The sequence below is a fragment of the Urocampus carinirostris genome, chromosome 17, assembly GCF_059441175.1.
Source record: "Urocampus carinirostris isolate Australia breed hairy pipefish chromosome 17, RoL_Ucar_1.0, whole genome shotgun sequence".
Lineage (NCBI taxonomy): Eukaryota > Metazoa > Chordata > Actinopteri > Syngnathiformes > Syngnathidae > Urocampus > Urocampus carinirostris.
Genome location: NC_142365.1, coordinates 22970765 through 22976764, shown reverse-complemented (window position 1 = coordinate 22976764; position 6000 = coordinate 22970765). Strand labels below are relative to the sequence as shown.

Genomic DNA, 6000 nt, shown 5'->3' with positions numbered 1-6000 from the left:
GGGGTCAGAAGCGAATCGTAAGCCAGGAAAGGAGAGTAGACGTGGTCGGGGACAAATGAGGTCAAAAGCCAAGATGGGAGAATAGACGTGGTCAGTATCAAAAAACGGGTCGAAGCCGGGGGACAGACAGGAGCAACATCAGGTGGGAGTCAGGGTCGAAAAGGCTTGCCTAGTGTTAACGGAGGTTAGCAGACGGACTGACACAAGGGGACAGGTAGGAGACGGTATAAATAGGAACAGGGAGCCAATCAGAGTCCAAGGGAGTTGGCCCCAAAGGAGCGGGCATAGGTGATTCACATCGGTAATGATGACAAAAAGTGTTTTATACAATGGAAAATTGTTTTCCTCAATGTAAAAGTGTTTTGCACCTCTCGGCCACTCTAAGATCCCAATAAATGTGACTTGACTTGTAACGTTGTATCTGATAAATAGTGGAAAAAACAAAAATGTCAATCAATCAACCATCCATCCATCAGTTATTCGTGTATTTTTTTCTCATTACTAAAACCAATATTGTTTTTTTTTTACTGAAAAAGAAGAAGTTTTTTTAAACCACGAGAAGGCGCTATATAATCCACAATTTCTCCTTAAATTTTCTCCCGGGCGCACTTGTTCCGACATCAACCGGACTGTACCTTTAACTAGTGGAAAGACGTAGCGTGTATACAGCGCATGCGCCGGAAGTTGGCTGCTGCAGACAGCAGCAGCAAGCCAACAAGCCAGCAAGTGTGATTCGGCGGCGAGGAGCGAAGGGGAATAAATCTCCGTTTTCGAGTATGGCGAGCGACTAAATGATGTCCTTTGCAGAGGTCGACGGAGGGTAAGCGACTGTGCCTTCGCTACGCGCCTCCTTGCCCTACTCTCAGTGGCACCTGCGCTACATTTCGCTTGCGCGTAGTCGGGAAAAGCGACTGAGGAGGAGAGGGGCAACAATGGGACTGAACGTTTGAGACGTGCTAGGAGGTTAAGCTAGCCCGGTGCTGGACACTCAGCTTCTTCTTCTTTCTTTCTAGCAACCTGCGGCTTTGTGGTTCCGGCTTGACGATGAGCGATTTACTCACACTCGGTGAATTGAATTGAACCGGTTTTTGTTACCAACACTGGCAAGGTCTTGATGCATAGCTAGTGCTTATGACAACAGTCGCATATTTATACGACAGATCATGATCACAATAATGTCGTTCTCCCAGGGCACATTACGTGGTTCAAGTTGTTAAGGTTTTGTTGATTTGAATTGTCTTTGCCACCCTCCACGCAGGCCAGTAACCGTCAACAGTGGATAAATCTGTCCAGAGTTGCTCCCTTACGGTTGACGGCAATGTTAAGGGTTAATGTGCACGACAAGGGTTTTTAATCATCCTGCAAAAGCAAATGCATACCTGTCAACCTCAGCCAATTTCCCCCCCTTATTAATGATTGCAATTTTCCTTATCAAGCGATAACATACCTTCCAAACACAATGTAGTACCTATTCACTCACTGCAAGATAGACTATGTTGAACGGGGTCTCAAACTTGATTTTCTTGGGGACTGCCGGACCTTGGGGCTGGGTGATCGTATGATCACCCACTGTAAAATATATTCTTAGAAAAAAAAACTTCCTAATTATATACGAAAAATAAAATATTGAGATTGTTAGAATATCATTCAGGAAATACTACATATGTGAGTGTAACAATTTAATTGTTATTCAGATTCTAATGTATGTCTTTAGCCTTTAATTTTCTGAACACTAACTGTTCTGAGGGCAGCATGGCGGCGCAGTGGTTACCGCGTGTGCGGCACAGTTCTGAGGTCATGAGATCAAACCTTCCTGTGTGGAGTTTGCATGTTCTCCCCGAGCTTGCGTGGGTTTCCTCCGGGCACTCTGGTTTCTTCCCACGTTTCAAAAACATGCACTCCAGGTTAATTGGCCGGTCTAAATTGTCCCTAGGTATGAATGAGCGAGTGAGTTGTCTGTGTGTCCCCTGCCCACTGACTGAAGATAGCTGGGATGGGCTCCAGCACCCCCGCGACCCTACTGAGGATAAGAGGTGCAGATAACGGATCGATAACTGTTCTGAACATGGCTTCTCGCTAAATAACAAATCGGAACATTTCACTTCTGTGAAGTAGAATAGAACAAATCATAAACCTCATGCAAAAATTGGGCTACGAATTTTGATATTTATTCTTATATATATTATTTATGATGAAAAAAACACTTTTTAAATACAGTAAAAATGTATAGGTTGAAGGGCAAGGTCTTAATGCCTAGATAGTTCTTGTGACAGCAGTCGCAGATTTCCAACTATTTCTAAGTCAAAGGATCATTATCGTCATAATGTCATTCTTGTTTTTGATTAAAGTTGTTTAAATGTTTATGGTTAATGTGCACGTGAAAGCATTTTTTTAAATTCCACTTGCAAAGGCAAATACTAAAGGTGATTGCTAAAAGTTGACGTCACCAAGTACCGCGTCAGTCACCACAGCGTGCCATGGTTTGTGTCTGGACGAAAGAAGTGTGTCTGATCAAATTTCGGCTATCCTGAGGGCGCACTTAACTAATGGGATGCTATCGATGTTTCTTCCCCCTCTGAGTCTGATCTTTTGCACAGCGGAATGTAAATGCCGCTTCTTGTGTTGTCAAATCTCAAGTCATATTTATTTGGAATGCCCTTAATCGCAGAGTTTCAAAGGGCTGTGCAGACATCAACAGACAATACACGGTCAACATCAGTTTTTTTCATGATTTGAAATGTATGAACTATATACCTGTCAACCAGTTTCTTAATTTTCCTCATGTTGATATTTTTTACTTGCCTTCATGTAAGTTTTAGTTAAGCGAATGTTGTAATTGGTGTCAGTGCAGTCCTTTGAGACTTTTGTGATCAAGGGCTGTGAAAATAAATGTGACTTGACTTAAGTACGGACTGTGACTGCATCGGAATGATCGTCTCATGTTTATAACAGTCATAGAGCGTCAGTAGAGAATTTGAATTTTCTTTAATGTCATTGATAACAACTTGGTGAACATTGTTTCCCAACAAGATTAGTCTAAGCTCAAGGATACACGGTAATTAAGTTTTAAGAGAAAAATAAGATTAAAAGAATGTCAGGATAAATAGGCAAGCTAAGTCGGGATGAAAAGTCTGCAGAAGATGAACGATAAGAAGTTTAATTGCCAATCAGTGCAAGTGCAAGGTCTGATGTTGTTCTTTGCTGCTGTCTTACGTTTTCTTCTTCGTAGATACTTTCATCTTCATCCTCTACTCAGCAGGTAAAACTCATGTGATTAATGGGAGCTATCATGAATTGAGAAATCAAATCGATCTTCAATGGATACAAGTCCAAATTGTTCTCTATGGATATTATGCAAATATCACTTGTAATTTGCAAAAAAACATGGAAATGTAGTTACTGTTTCGTTTGACATATGACGAGCTGGATGTGGTCAGATGGTCATACCTGTCAACCCTGAATGAGCTGAAATCATACAGGTCAAGCTAAAAATGCTTATTTTTTACTTATAAATGACACTTTTTCCTTTTTAAATAACTCCAAAATACTGTAGACTAGCACTAACAGTCATGAAAAACTCCTTCACTTGTTCCATCGCAGGCTTGTCAAGGATAGATGTTTTGGTTCCATTACTTATCTCAAATTTCCAACCAGCACCACAAGGCGCTTGGCAAACTTCATGTTGTTTTGATGACTTTATCATTCCTTTGCACTTATCGCCCCATTTCTCAAGATATTCTCCAGTTTTGTCAAATGTAGATATTGTATACTAGTTTTCTCACTCTTCTTAGCTGCTGTATCTCTTGATGACCAAATTCAGTGCCAGTCATCACACAAACGAACAAATGCACAGGCGAGATTTTGTAAACAATGGGCAAAGAAATGACCTTTGATGAAATCAAATACGTAACACTTAAGATAGGCAAAAAATATATGTTATAAAAAAATCGCATTTCATTACGAATATGACCGGATTGAAATATTGTTGAAAAAAAACTTTCTAAAACAAGATAGTCCGACCTTGCTTGTCCAAAAGCGCATCTTTTTGATGTAGCTTACTTAATTAAATTTTCTGAGCATTTCATCACCCCCCCGACTCAGTGCAATTATCGAGTAGAAAGAAGCCATTTTGCAACTGGGTGCTATGTTTCCCAGTGTAATAAAGATGAATAAAGTCTGGAGCGTAAGCCACCCCCCCTCCTCCTCTACCTTTGAAGTGCACTGACACCTATGCCAGAATAAAGCTAGATTATATTACATACTTGGTATTGTGATGCTAAAAACTTTGTGTAGTAAACGCCACATAATTGCAGCTCATAATTTGCAATTCTGCCTTTTTCCTGTATGTTTTTTTCCCAGCAATTTACAGTTTCAGTTATTTTTAAATTTAGCACCATCTTTTGGCTCAAATAAAATGAGGCAAATAATGAAGTCAGGTCATGTTTATTTGTATAGCCCTTAATCAAAAAGAGTCTCAAAGGGCTGCACAGACCACAGCTTATTGCAAACCATAGACTATTATTACACCATCCCCTGATCTAGAACCTACATGAGGGCAAAGAAAAACTCAAAAACCTCAACATGAGGAAAATGAAGAAACCTTGAGAAGGGACTGCACATGAGGTAATCCCCCTTCCAGGGTGACCAGGATGCAATGGATGTTGCAATAACAAATAATACACAGATATTGTCAACATAAAATATAGGTTATTCATATGCTATAGAATAAATGGTAAATGGTGTGCATTTATAGCGCCCAAAAAATCAAACCGATTTAACACTAGTGCTGCAACGACTATTTGAACAGTCAAATAGCCACTGACTATTCTAAGGATTAGTCGAAAAATCGAATAATTTATTTTTTTCCAGATAAGCACAAACAAATGGGTACAATGAAAATAAAACATCTTTTATTCAACAAATTGTGGAATTGTACAAAAATAAATCCGAAACTAAGAAAGCACAGTGCTCAATCAGTAGAGACTTAGACCCATTAATAAACCCCTGACCATTGTTTTTAAGGACAGGTAAATAAATAATGAACTAAAATTACGTAAAACATTTCTCCCTAAAACCAAGAACATGCTCATTAGCAGCAGTGGAACTGTAAATAAAACAACTATGATGTGCATTTTTTGAAGTACATTCAGTGGTCAACTGCAAAACGTGTAACAAAGGAACCTAACGATTCTCAACAGTTTGAAATCAAATGGTTTTAGCGACCGGAGTGTGTTTGATGTAATGGTCCTAACAACTGCCGTTTGTCTTTTTTAATGTTAAACCAACTGGCGTTTGTTCTTTGGACTGCTGCATTTAATTTCAAAAATGTTTGTCAGGCAAAGTCTGGCATAATGCTCAAGTTCTCTTTACAGTGTAATATATGCATATAAAATGTACAATGCATGTCATCAAAACTTTATTGGCTTGTATATTACTTGAATCTTTCTAAAGCAATTCAGCATCCATTTTGTTCAACTGGCCATGTGTTCTCTTTAAATGTTTGTGCATAACTGATGTACCAAGGTCTGGTTTGCAAATGTTCTAAGTTTTAGTATGTATACTTGATGTTGATGCCGTCATTTCTGTATGTTACCGCACGAGACGCAGACTCAATTGCGCATGAGCGACTCTCAGCAGACATTATTACCCAAGATGCCTCACTCTGACTGAAAAATGTGATTGGCCACAATAGTCGACTATGGTATCTATTGTCCACCGTGATTTATGTTTTCGTTTTTCGACATCCATCTCAAGTCCGAAAACGCTTTGCACGTATGCTTATCATCTGCAAAGCTTGCAGACAAGTCTGAATGTCAGAAGCACCTGGTTCATTTGGTCATGTCATGCTGGTCAGCACACAAGAAAATGAGAACTGTCCACTAAAGGGAAATGCCACTCATTTATGAGTCATGTGCTGACTCTTTGACCTGTCACCACAAACTAAGAGTCTTTGCTTGAGGGCCAAAAAGCAAGTTTGCCTTTCGGCTTTTCTGCCTGCTG

At 39.7% G+C, this 6000-nt stretch overlaps 1 protein-coding gene across 1 annotated transcript in view; it reads left to right on the top strand.

Moving 5' to 3' along the window:
- Positions 1-686: 686 nt before the first annotated feature.
- The window catches only part of fam222ba (family with sequence similarity 222 member Ba), a 66396-nt gene continuing 61082 nt past the window's right edge, over positions 687-6000 (top strand). The window contains exon 1 of the mRNA XM_088321061.1: positions 687-820. The gene's annotated coding sequence lies outside the window, so the exon portion shown is untranslated. The remainder of the gene's footprint in view (positions 821-6000) is intronic.